General features: G+C 36.6%; 1 protein-coding gene across 2 annotated transcripts in view; it reads right to left on the reverse strand.

The window, feature by feature from the left end:
- The window catches only part of ARHGAP15 (Rho GTPase activating protein 15), a 601,111-nt gene that overhangs the window by 552,386 nt on the left and 36,074 nt on the right, over window positions 1-12,651 (reverse strand). The window lies entirely within an intron of this gene.

Raw genomic sequence — 12,651 nt, forward strand, 5'->3', positions numbered from 1 at the left:
CTGCCAATTCCTTTCACCAATAGTTTCCTGTCCCCTTTTGATCTGTGATGGGCCTTAACTTACTACTGGTTAATACTTTTCAAATTAGTCTTCTGTGGATATTTTAATAGCATTGAGCACTGGTAATACTTGTGCTCTTCCTTATTTCTTCCATTCAGGTCAGACTAGAAGTTTCCCAAGGCTCTCAGGTCATTGGTTTAGGAGCCCTTGAGATGCATTAAAGAGCTAATGACCCATAAAAATTCAGTCTTGATGTTTTTTAACCCTCTCTGGTTTTCTTTCCATATATGTATAAGTCTACCATTACAGAGTGTCCATTTTCAAATTATGCATCTGCAGGTTCCCAGGGAAAATTAAGAGTCTACAATATGAAGTGATTTAAAACTTGGATATGAAAAGTCTCCATAGTGTTGTTACTTTTTTAGCAGTTGAGTGAATAACGCTAATATGTCTAATTAATACCTAAAGAGATTTTTTCCCATCTGATCAATTACAAAAATATGGTTAATATTTTTTTCAGGATACATCGTGTTTATATAGGGGATTCATTATAGAATCATTACTCTACTTTTTCCAGGAGGAGATGTGAATATGAAAGAACCATCAAGTAGTTCCTCTGTCCCTCCAGACATGGGGAAGCCTACAATGATTAATGTGTACCAATTCTTTTAACAGATAAATCAAATAGACACTCTAAAGTGCTTCCTACTTTCTCTCATTTCAACTGAATTTATAACACTTCAGTTCCTATAGAAAGATTTAAAAATAGTTAAAAATCAGAATATTTAAAAGAACCCATAGGCAAACAGTCTTTGTGTGACCTAGAAAACAAATAGAGTGTGTAGGGCAAAAATTACTTGACAAAAACAAACAAAAAGATAATTTCTGTAAAAAAAAATAATAAAGTCTCTTTAAATCATTTTGTTTGTTTGTTTAAAAAAAAAGCTTTGTTGGTGTTTGCCAGTTATGGATGGAAAAGATGTTGAATATAGCACTTTCAAAAATGATGATCAAAGTCTTTTCATTCAGCTTTTTGTGACTATTAAAGCTGCTCATTTGGTGGAGACAATCATTAGTGCCTTAATGTGAAACAAAAGCTTCAGGACAAGAACTTCTGGTTGAAGATCAATATGAAAGATATCATTTCAGTTACAGCCTTAATAATTGTAACCGTAGGGAGTCTGGCAGAGTTGGTTTTATGAATTAATATAATATAGAATCCACCAGGTACAAATAGAGAGTACAAATAAAGGAGAGTTGCTGGTAGTGACTACGCTGGGAATATTTGGATGAGAGGGAATTGTTTGATAAATGCGAGTTGACTCCAAGTGGGCTCTGGGACAGCTAGCACAAACACATCTTCCAAGGAGAGAATGCATATCTTGAGGGCCAAGTTGAGAAAGGCATTCAACCAAGGAGAATAAAACTGGAAAAGACCTCTTGAAAAACGATTAATTTTACACATTCCATTATCTTATAATGTTCCTTGTGGGATTTTTTTTTTTGTTTCTTTAAGTGGGTAAAATCAAACATACGGCTGACATTTTCACGTGATTTGCTGTTGAGGTACAATAATATACTTGGACAGAGTTACAAACAACTTAGTTCAGAGACTGTTACCAATCTACCAAAGAAATAATATGCCATTAACCTTTTCTGATTAATAGAGCTTATCATTTTATCCTGGGGCAAACTGTAAATGAAAAGTAAAGTTCAAAAATATATCTACTCAATTTACTCAAGACAAAATTAAAGTTTTTTTTTTTTTTCGGTTTTGTGGATTATCTTTATTATCTGTGTGTAGCTTGTTTCTTCATCTTTACCTTGATGTTTGCCCTTTGATTCTATCTTTGAACATTTATTTTGCATGTTGAAGCCAGTTATCATTTTCCAGACATTTTTACTTTTTCTTATTCCTTGTGATGTTGCAATGAGAGATTGCTTCTCTTGAACTAGAGTCTGATACCTTTTCTGGGAGTTAAAAGCACAAAATAAATTTTTAGTTTTCTTCTATCAAAAGCAGAAAAATAACATTTAAAACATGTAAAGATCTCGAATGTTGCTTAGATTTTATTCTAATGTATAAGGATAAACATATATGGATGTATATTCATATATGACTACAAATTGCTACACATGAAACAAACAACATGCCTGTTACTATTATATCTTTAGGTCATAATACCAAAATTTAGATCCACTCACTAGTTTTGCCTAATTTCTAATTCCTATGAAATATTTCTGCCTTCAAAGAAACTGAATCTACAAGCACTTAAGTGAAATATATGTATTTATTTAGTTTTCTCAGGCATCACTGTTTTCTTCAAATCCAAGCACAACCCTTGGTTCATATCCCCCTTTTTAGTCACTCCTTAAATTTCTTTGCAGACATAAACTGCATATTTGGGCCTCCTTTTATGCCTACCATTTGTCCTAATTGGATCTCAGCTATTTCTGTAGCATTAAATATCATCTGTTTGTTGTTGGCATCAAAATTCTATCTCTGGGGAATACCTATTTCTTAAGCTCCAATTCATTATGCCCTTGATGCTTTGACTTTGCTATGTCACTGAAATCTCAAACTTCCTGCAATCAAATCTAACTATTTGACTAAATCTAATCACTTTGTCAAATCCATATCATTCTTGTTTCTTCCCATCTCAGTGACTGGCACTATCATCAATCCATTTTCTCTATCTAGAAGAAAATCTTCTTCTACCCAGAAGCCTTTCCACTTCCTTGCCACCCACAATCAACCTATCTGCAAGGCTTTTCAGTTCTATGCTCAAAATATTCTTTAACTTGCTTTCTTCCATATATCTTTTTTTTTTAAAGATTTTATTTATTTATTTGACAGAGAGAGATCACAAGTAGGCAGAGAGGCAGGCAGAGAGAGAGAGAGGGAAGCAGGCTCCCCGCTGAGCAGAGAGCCCGATGCGGGACTCGATCCCAGGACCCTGAGATCATGACCTGAGCCGAAGGCAGCAGCCTAACCCACTGAGCCACCCAGGCGCCCCCTTCCATATATCTTTATTCAATCAATCTAGCACAAGCTACCATGATCTATTGGGTCAAGAATAGTTTGGACTCCTTAATAGTATTCACCCTTTCTTTCCCCCCTTCTTTACCTAACTTAGTCTCCACCAAGCAGAGACTCATCTGCTTAGAAGATTCAGTGGCCTACACTTGTGCATCAAGTAGTAAAATCTAAACTCCTCAACATACAATTGAAGAATGTCCCCATGCCCGCTTCACTCTTAATCCACTCTATCATTTAACTCTGATCTTTTACTAGCTTCATCTCTATCTGATATTATTGTGTTCATAGCCGTGAACTCTCTTGATTAAAAATTACTTTTCCCATTCTTCTTTGAAGCAAATGTTTTGAAAAACGAGATAGAAGCAAAAATCATTGAACTGGCTTTTCAGGAAAGCTATTTAAAAGAGAGTAGGTTCAGCTTGCACAGTTTTGCCCTTTGCTTATCTTTCCTGCCTGGAATCCATGCAGTTGAAATGTTAAAGGTAAAGCAGCCATCTGCTGGCCGTGAGAAGATCAGCAACAGGAAATAACCCACGTTGTAAAGATAGTGAGGGAAAGGGAAAAGAAGCCAGTGTCTTTGATATCTTGGTTAGTAAGCACTACAACTGTTTGGAGGTTACTACCTCTAGATTATTGTTACACAAAAAATTAAGCCTGTTATTTATGTATGCATTTACAAAGGTCTTAATCCTCGGGGACAATGGACTGATTATATTTATGTATATAAAATTAAGTCCCGACACTGCCCTTTTACTAGTGCTCCTGGTGTATCTCCAGCTCTGTCTTCAGCAACATGCTTGTTATTATAGTTCCCAGGACCCCTTATCCCACTGCCCATCCCCTACTATCATTACTGGGAGTTTTCTGGGAGTTTCAGTTTCTGTGTGGCTATAATATGATGAGAATGGATAAAGAGCAACAGAATTCTGTTTCAGAAAACAATGGCTGTGCAGTAGAGGAATTCTTGCCTGATTTTTGGTTGGCACACAAGCCATCTCTGAATTAAAAGACAGGCAGTTGAAGACATGAGCCTCTTTTATCCTTAATGGATACAATGATGACTTTATTGTTCATGAAACAAAGTGTAGATGGGCTAATGGGGTTTCCTCCCCTCAGTTCAGTCCCTTCATTCTTATAATTATGATATCCCTAGCTTCTCATTTTTTCTTACTCTTGTGTTTTTGCCCCTTCTGTGTCTTTAGAGATGCTTTGCTCAGAAAGTAGAGAAGAGGGCATTACATGCTATTAGTCACATAATATTTTAAACTTTTAAAAGTTTAAGTAACTTTTAAAGTATATATATGTATATGTATGCATACGTACGTATATGTACATATATGTATGTGTGTGCATATATATAACTTGTTTTCAGCCAGAATCTGTCGAGGTTAGACATAATGTCTATAATGTCGGCCTTTAAGGAGTTTTCACTTTAATAGGAGATATGCAATGTTAAAATACAAAAAGTTGAACAACAACAGTAAAGGTTAATAAGTTTTCAAAATAAATTATAAAGAAACATACTAAAGCTGTGCATAATGAATAATTACATAATTAATCAAATGGATAATTGCTATATGAGTTCAGATGAGGAAAAGGCCAGCCAGATGAAAATCTTGGATAAGAGATTGAGTTTTAATTGGTTCTTAAAAGTTCAATTGAATTTTAGTTGGCATAAAAGAGAATACGCATCTGATCCTACTTGGTCTTTGGGCCAGATTGAACATAAGAGAATCTCAGTATTGGACCTACACAATAGGGTTTCAGGGTTAAGATCTATACAGACGGTTGCTCAGAACAGCCAAAAGTTGCACTTTGGTATCAGACATTCCTGGAATCACATCTCTGTTTCATTTGTTGGTATGAAAGTTTAATCTGATCTTCATTGTTATAGCACTTAGCCCTGTGTCAAGTACATAGTAGATGCTCCAAATGGCAAACATTGGTATTATTGGAAGGTAAGAGCTAACTAGAGTCATAGCTGATGATGGAACCTCACAGGCATTACCACATATCAGAGAAGGTTTGTCTAAGAATCAGGAGCTTCAATAAGTCAATAGGTTGAGTAGGAAGAGCTCTGGTGGTTCGAATCAAAATGGTTCAGAATAAGGTGACTCTTGAGAGCCTGTTTACTGAAAGGTGATGACCCAAAGGCAGAGGGGCACAGAACAGCCCAAAGCTACAAAGGCAGACCTGCCCATAGGACTTCATACAAATGAGAAGCTTAATTCTAACTGATTTTCTATAGGCTTTGAACAATTCCTAGGTGTCCGGGTATCATACCTTAGCATTTTATATATGTTGTTTCCTTTAATCTTTGTTTTTCTATAGGTAACTGATGTCTTTATTAATTTAAACATATGTATAAGAGTGCCCAAAAAGAAATTTGCCCAAAGTAACATAGTAAATAAGAGGCAGAGCCAGGATTGTCCTCGAGATCTGCCCAGATCTGCTTCATGTTCATAATCAGACTCCTATTTTCTCCCACGGAGTGGCAAAACACTCCAAAGTTAACCGTCATGTAGATTTCCTTGACAGCATGATTCATGCCTGGCTTATGTTACCTAAAATTAATTCTAATCCCGGCTAGAGTCAAATATTACTGGTCAAAATACTGAACATGTAAAACTCATAACTAACAAATAGGGGCATTACAACCTCTTCAAGACACTAGCTACTGACTGTTCTGCTTGAACCTGGAGGGGCCACTCCAGGGACGGAGGCTTGCCACATCTCCCCATGACTGAGTCTTTGATTTGTCATTGGAAATATGTGTGCCCCAGGGGGCACTAATTAGTGTCTGTGGGAATCAGCAAAGGATAAAGTTTTCTGAAATTTCACTTACATAGATAAGCACCTGAACATATGAAAGAACCATTGCTTCCTATTTCAAAACCTATTCCCATCTTGAAGAGGCAACTTGGAAAGTCATACTCAAAAGAGACGGGAATTTTGTAGTTTTCTAAATGACAACTCAGCTTTTTTTTTATCCTTAGTGGGCAAGGAAGGAAGGCTGGAATACATAGGCTCCAGCTGTAATTGCTAACTCACATGTCAGATAGGTGACATGGCCCGGTGGAGGAATTCTATCTAGTCCAACTGCTCTGAACTAGAGGGCACTTGTCCCATCTAGATGGGTCAGCAGCTACTCACTTCCAGCCATTCCTGCCTGCTCATTGGGAGGCCAGCCTGGTAAAGCCAGACTTTCTGATTTCTTTTGAGAGAATGTCACATATATAAATTTTTATGTGAAAGCTCTCTATGTTAAAATGTCAACTCAGTTAAAGGGAATGAAGGTGAATGCAATAAGTGGGCCAAGTAAAACAGGTCTTTAGGTTGAATTAAGCATACAAGTTGCAAATCTAGAGATCTCTGGGAGCACTTTGATGTTTGTTTCCAAGATAATTTTCCTTCTTCGTGTGAACCTAATCTCTCTCCATAAGGGCACACAGCTTCTGAGTTGGTAAAGCACATGCTTCAGAAAAAGAATGTTTGGTTATAGGGAGCAGAGTTGAGACAGTGGAATTCATTTTTATGTATGTTTCAGTTCTTATGGGATGTTACATATCCACTGAAAAAGAAATACAAATTCTAACAAAGTTTAAAAGTCTTCAAATTAAGTTTATTTAGTAGGAATTTTAAGTAAATGGTAAGTAATAAGATGACTAGCTAAATCTAAGTTGATTTAAATTTTGTATAATACTGTGGACTGTTAAATAGCATCATTTCTCACTTTTAAGGTCCTGGTACGATTCTTTTTTATAAGATTTAGAAGCGCACTGCTTCACTTAAATACAAAGTAGCTTCTCATCAAGTTTTCAGAACAATTTAACAAAACCCACAAAAGTTAAATCATAGATAACCCAGAATAAACAGAATATTTATAACTTGGTGACAAGAGAACGCCATTTCCATAGATAATCACAGTTATTTTTTAGTGTTGTATAAAAGGCAGCAAGATGTTTGTTAATTTATAATAATGTAAGAGTCTAAAATTGAAATTAAACCCAAATGAGAAAATCTGAATAAGAAAATTCATATTTAGCTATATAACAGAATGTTTTTACACTGTCAGTGAAATGTGGTAGGGACTACATTTCCAAATGTATGACTAACAATTGTCATCTTCTGAATTTCCAAATTTATAACTAACAATTGTCATCTTCTGACTTGCCTCAGTATGCTCTCACTGTTGAATAGGCCAGTCAATGAAATAACTTTAACATTACAAACTGAAATGCCAAGCAGGTATTCAAGGCCAAACGGGTAATATAAATTAATGAAGACACAACTCCAACTACAGACTTTTAAGTTCAAAATTAAAAAAAAAAAAAAAATCATCCCAGCCAAACAAAATGAACTGTTTGTGGACAAAACTGGGTCAGCTGCTTATTTGTAACCCCTGCATTAGACTCATCCTTACTACAGTACGTAAATAGTGTATACGAAGTCAGTTTTGTCCTTAAACAGGTCCTTGAAGCACAGGCAGAAGGAAGCTTTCAGAGTTCAAGTCGGTGAACTTGGAAAGCATGGATCTTCCAAGACTGGCTTCAGTTAAGCAGGAGCTGGGGAACTAAGATTTAGAAAGGACAGCCTGGGCAGAGAGAAGCTTAGATTCACAGTCAAAAGGAACAAAAGAATTCTCTTCGACGCATCCAGAACTTAATCCCTGCTTCCTTGCCCCTTCTCTTAGCAAGATCCTTATCTACTTAAACACACGTATGAGAAATAAGGAAATGTGAGGTCTGGATGGAGCCTATTCTGTGGATGAGTAAATAATCAGATCTAAGAATCACCTTGCCTTAGGGGGAGCTAAGTCTTGAAACTGATTATTTCATTTCACTACCTGGATGTTACTGTATTTTCCCCTAATTTGTCTATTTGAAGAAATTACTCTTCAAAGGATGTTTTTCTTTCTTTCTTTCTTTCTTTCTTTCTTTCTTTCTTTCTTTCTTTCTTTCTTTCTTTCCTAAGCAAATTAAGCTTGAAAATAATTCATATTTCAACTGAGCTTATGTTCTCCAGTCTTTGTTTCATGGTCTGTGTTATCAACCTTTGTTTTAGTACAAGTACACAGTAGTGTCATGTCTGGCAATGTGTTTTAAGAGCTGTAATGGAATGTTCCCCTTAGACAGAAACAGCGCTAATGATGGACTACTTACGCAGCTTTGTAAATTAGATCATCCCTTCCAACCCCACAAAATTCCACAAATCATAGCTACTTGGAGGACAATGTTCAGCAAGAGCCCCACAGCAAAGGTCACAATAAATTTTTTTTGAAAGTCAAGAACTTGGTGAACATTTTGAAAGCTCTCTAAAAGTCTAAATTGGGTCTGTGTTCGATTTTCATGTTGAATGAGAGCCATAGATGTCAAGTAAATATACTAACATTTTAATTTTTATTCATAAAGATTATTTTGACTCCAATAAAAAAGCATATCATTAAAATTCATTAAGAAATGAAAGGGGGGATAAGAACAAAGGATGAATGAAAGAGATATTCTTTATTTAACCAGATAAAAATACTTGCATCTTGACTTGTTACCAAAGAAAGTACTTGAACAATTTGTGTATGTCAAAGGAGTTAAGACACAACAAACTGGGCAAATTATGCAAAATCGAGAGGTTCCTGGGTGGCTCAGTTGGTTCAACATCCGGTCATGATCAAGTCAGAAGGGGAGCTCCCTGCTCAGTGGGGAGCCTGCTTCTCCCTCTCCCTCGTCCCTTAACCCCTATTTGTGCTCTTCACTCTCTCTTTCTCTCTCCCTCAAAAAATAAATAAATAAAAATCTAAAACACACCCACACACAGCATGCAAAATAGAGTGTAAAGCAGGTTAGAATCAGGGAGGAGTCCCACAAAACCAAAATTTTAAAAAAGGTATCTCCTTTGAGATTTACAATCCACAGGAATATATCTACCAGAAGTGACAGTAAAGGTCTCTGAGATCACAGGCCCAGTTTTAAATACTGTATACAATCTTTGTGAGAAGATGGAAGGCACATGACACTAATACTAGTGTTGAGGGGGAGGAGGTATGGGGACAAAGTGAGCAAGCGAGTGGATTGAGCTGAGGCTATTACCCAGGATAAGGACACTACCTCACTTCAATGTGTCCTCCAAGGGACACCTGGGTGGCTCAGTCCTTAAGCGTCTGCCTTTGGCTCAGGTCATGATCCCAAGGTCCTGGGATCGAGTCGGGCTCCCTGCTCAGTGGGAAGCCTGCTTCTCATTTTTCCACTCCCCGTGCCTGTATTCCTTCTCTCACTATCTCTTTCTAATAAATAAATAAAATTAAAAAAAAAAAGTATCCTCCAAGACTCTCTGTTTTGTACCCTCAGTGGGCAAAGCAGTCTCTGACATACAGTAGGTACCAATAAATATCTATCGAATGAATGAAATAAGGGACTACTAAATGAATGAATGAACATTGTTCACCGGCTTGCCCCCTTTCCATGGGAATTTTGAAGGCAAGGTTGGGATGATGACAACTCTGTGAGCAGGAAATTATTAATTCAGGGACCTTATGACACACCATTCGAGTATCAACCCCAGGATTTTGTTATACGAGATAGAGGACACAGGGGTAAAAATGACCATTCTAATATTCCCTTAAATATGGGGCTTTATTGCCCAAAATGTGTTGTAGATGAGAATTACAAGGATGTCACATTAATAATCTGTGTGAAAGTAAAAGCTAATTCATCAGTGTTTTCAAGACAAGAAAGAAAATGTCTTCTTTCATTCTTTTTTGTTTTTTCTTTTTTAAACTATGATATTAAAAGCTGGGAGATTAAGGATAGCACATCCAGGAATATAAACTTCTTTCCTGTCTATTTGATCATGTGTTATTGGCATTAACACTGTCAATAATTCATGGTAAAACAGGAAGTTGCCATGAAAGGTTACCCATTGTCAGGCTATGATCAATAGGGAAGACCACACGGGTGATGTATTATCAAGTATCAGCCAATTCACTTTATCCTGGATTTTAAAAACGGGAGTAGTTGCACTCAGTTTGTCTAAACTGAGCTAAGCTTATTTGTTCATTATCTTTTCACTGCTGCTTATAGACTATGCGTTGAATACATTTTATTTAAGTACAGAATATCATTCCGGCTATTTAATTCCTGCAATGTGGCTGTGGGGCTCCAGAATTTGCCCCCACATTTTGATGATGGTGTTTATATCTGAGCAAACAAAACTGTCACTTTGTTTTGCTATCTTCCTATATTGGGTCACTTTGTGCTACATGATATGATCTATGACAATTCAATGCAAGGAGACACATGTCCCTTCTCATTGGAAATACTGAAACTACAGCTTCCTTTTAGCCCATGGGAAAGAAAACAAGTCAGGTGACCGAAAGTCACAGAGGAAAGTTAGTGTCATCACTATTCCTCTTCTTTCACAGAAACAATATGTGATCGTGAGGCAAGAATAGCACTGATTTCTTCATGAAGGAATAGAAAGACAATGGTACTTTGATTGTTTCTGTTTTGGCTCTTGTAAAAGGGCACGGACATAAAAACAAGACTCCCACTTCTGAACGTTTTCAAACACATTCTCAATCTAATACCATCTTGGAATCTGGGGGGAAGTGTTCAGTTATTGAAATCACTTCCTAAGGGATAAATAAAAATGAAACATTAGTAGCCATTTGGCTGCTTGTTTGATTTAGAAAGTAAAACCACATGATTTATTTCCTTTTGGTTTTCACAGTCAGACCTTTAAAATATTTTGATACTTAAACACTTGAATTTGGTTTTGTTTCATTTTATTTTTTTAAATTTCACCCAAACACTGGTATATGAAATAAGTCAAACATAATTGGGGTGAGAAGGTTAGCCAGTGTAATTCTTCTTATCAAAGACATTTGCATGTGGAAAATGTACCATATCATGGTAACTACAGTGGCCACCAGAAACAACATGCTGGTGCTGCTCTAGGAAGAAAAAATGTGGAATGCAACAATAATAATAACAATAATGATAATAATAGGAAGAGGAAAACAATAAAATAACTCTGATTTTCCTCTGTTTTTTTTTTTTCTCACCTTTCCCCAAAGATTCTATTCTTGTTTTTTGAGCACACGATTTCTCTTTCACTTTTGCACATCCTTAAACCGGTTTGACAAATGATAACCATACATTCTATCACAACTCAATCCCCAATATCTTCCTCCAATAAACTTATTGCCAGTGCATTGGAAGTGAATGGGAATCATAAAAATCCATCACCTCAAAGGAGAAGCATATGAGATTGTATGTAAAGAAGATGGCATCATTCCTAGAAGAGTGCCACATCACTGTACATTTGCTAATTACTTGCAACAAGCATTAATGTAAAAAATAATGCATTTTCCTTATATGGTATTGTTTGGAGATGGTTCTGCTTATCAGTTTTTAATATGCTCTTTGAAAACTGACACGTACTTTACCCACATCTCTTTAGGAACACAGGGATTCAAAGGCTGGGTAAAATACTTTCATGCCTCTCAACACAAACCTGAGAAGGTAATTAAACAGATGGTAACAATAAACCGAATCTGAACACATCAGGGACGGGAGTCCCTTATTAGAAGCCTTACACAGTGAAGGGAGGGGGACAAGCCACTCTGGGGGAAGTGCCTCAGCAGCCGACACCTTTATGTCTGCCCTGACCTCAGAGGCAGAAGTTTATCAACCATCTAGGGGTGGGTGTCCTACCACCTGAGAGAGGGCACCCAGGAGGTCTTCTGTCTGCTCTGAGGGGCAGGAATGCAAAGGACTCTAAAGGAATGCAATGGTCCTCAGGATTGCCTTCAAAGATGTGGTTTTAGACACAGCAAATCACTACTGTAAAGGCACCATACGTCCCTCCTTACACACACACACACACACACGCACGCACGCATACACACACACACACACACACAGACACATGCATATCAAAATTTTCTAACTTGGAGGACGTACGCTTGACACACAAACCTATTTTCTTCTACAGGAGGCCCAAAATGAGATATTACAGACTTCTGTGATGACCCAGGTATTCTGAATATTTTCAACCTCACTCTTAGCAGCAGAATGTGCTCCAACTTATTCCATCCTTGAAACATATTGGAATTCTACTTATTTCTCAGATCTTCATATTGTCCATTCGTCCTGAGTTAAATTTACAAAAGAGGGGTCTTGAAGCAGCATGATATTTCAGCTTGTAAATGTATGCATGTGGTTATTTTTCCTAGAATACAAAAAGAAGCTTAAATATATAAATATTTTATACATCTCTCTGTATATCTACATCTATAGCTATAGAGATATAGAGATATGCATATATATACTATATATGTATATATGTATAATAGATGTATATGTGTGTGAGCTTAAATACATAAATATTTTATACATCTCTCTCTGTATATCTATATCTACATCTATATCTGTAGAAATATAGAGATGCGTCTATATATTATATGTGTATATATGTATAAAAGACTCATATGTGTGTGCCTGTGTACACAGAGAGAATCCACTATGTGCAAGAATGGATCTTGTTGCTGTGGAGGTTTACAATGTTATTGTGCGATCACACAGGCAAAGATGCTATTTTGCCATTACATAAGGCAT

Source organism: Mustela erminea, chromosome 8 (assembly GCF_009829155.1).
Source record: "Mustela erminea isolate mMusErm1 chromosome 8, mMusErm1.Pri, whole genome shotgun sequence".
Lineage (NCBI taxonomy): Eukaryota > Metazoa > Chordata > Mammalia > Carnivora > Mustelidae > Mustela > Mustela erminea.